This window comes from Phoenix dactylifera, chromosome 4 (genome assembly GCF_051530095.1).
Source record: "Phoenix dactylifera cultivar Ajwa chromosome 4, Ajwa_hap1_PhDact_Kaust_v1.1, whole genome shotgun sequence".
Taxonomy (NCBI): Eukaryota; Viridiplantae; Streptophyta; class Magnoliopsida; order Arecales; family Arecaceae; genus Phoenix; species Phoenix dactylifera.
The window spans coordinates 24,800,359-24,802,027 of NC_143193.1; positions in this window are offsets into that span (position 1 = coordinate 24,800,359).

Genomic DNA, 1,669 nt, shown 5'->3' on the forward strand with positions numbered 1-1,669 from the left:
GCGGGCTCACCAACTAACCTTTACACTTTGGTTTTTCGGGTTCACCAAAAACCTTTGTTGGTTTTGCGGGCTCACCAACGAACCTTTACAAAGTGTTTAATAAACAAAAGGAAAGATTCAAACTCCTAAATGAGCATATGAAACAATATAAGCTACAAGGAAGAGTTAGAAAGTATTTATCGCTTTGAAGTCGCTTTGCTCTTCTTTGTCAAGGATACTTCACTCCTTAAGGGGGATGGAGCTCTTGATGCCTCTTTGAATCTGCTCAATCCCTTTCTTTGATTCTTGAATGAAGCTCTTGATGAAGAAGATTAGGGCACTTTTGTATTCTTGGGTACTCTTTGATATTCCACACAAAAGTTGTTCTCTCTGATGAATAGTGCCCCTTTAAATAGCTTCCCACCTTCTTAGGACAAGTCCCAATGGTTAGATTTGAAAAACTAGCCGTTACTCACCTTGGGAAGGACAAAAAGTACAGTTGCAGAACTAGCCGTTACTGTTCAGCCCGTGTTTGGGTCGGCTCAACCTGTCCTTGGGTTGACCCAACTTTGCCTTGGGTCGACTCAAACATTCCTTGGGTCGACCCTCTCAGAAACCACAGAAACTTCAATTTCAGCCTTCCTTCCCATGGGTCGACCCAACCATTCTTTGGGTCGACTCAAAGTCCACTTGGGTCGACTCAACTTCTTCTTGGGTCGACCCTCTCAGTAATTCCAGAGAACCATTTTCTGTCTGTCTTTCTGTCTTGCCTTTGGGTCGACCCTCTCAGGATTTGGGTCGACTCAAGCTTGGGTCGACTCAACCACTGTTTGGGTCGACCCTCTCAGTAAATCCAGAGAGCATTCTTCAGTTGTGTTTTTGAGGTTCTTCAAGGTTGGGTCGACTCATGCTTACCTTGGGTCGACCCAACTCACTGTTCATTTGTGCCATTTGTGCAGGAGTGTGCCAAATGATTTCTTGATGTGCCGGGGTCGACCCAATCAACCTTTGGGTCGACTCAATCCACACTTTGCTGCATTCTCAAGGTTAGATTCATTCAAATGAACAAGGTCATGTATCTATTTTCAATTAACCAAATATACTGAGAGTAATGAACTTATAAATGAAGTATCAATTTAACTTATAGCATACTCTAGATAATTGCTTGTTAATCATCAAAATAACACTATCATCCTCAAGTATCCATCGTATTAAGCGTGGTTTGGCATCTTTCTTATCCAATAAATATTTTAGCGCTGCATGATCTGTAAAGATAATAATAGGAGCACCAAGGATATAAGAGCAAAATTTGTCTAATGCAAATACTACTGCAAGTAATTCCTTCTCGGTGGTGGTGTAATTCATTTGAGCATCATTTAAAGTTTTGCTTGCATAATAGATGACATATGGCTTATTATCCTTGCGTCGTCCTAGGACAGCTCCTATCGCATAGTCACTAGCATCGCACATGATCTCAAAAGGTAATGACCAATCAGGTGGTCGCACGATGGGTGCAGTGCTAAGCATAGCCTTCAATTTTTCGAATGCCTCTTGACATGTTTCAGTCCAATTGAACGGTGTATCAAGGGATAGGAGGTTACATAATGGTCGAGCTATGACACTAAAGTCCTTGATGAACCTCCTATAAAATCCAGCATGACCCAAAAATGATCTAACATCTCTAACCGTC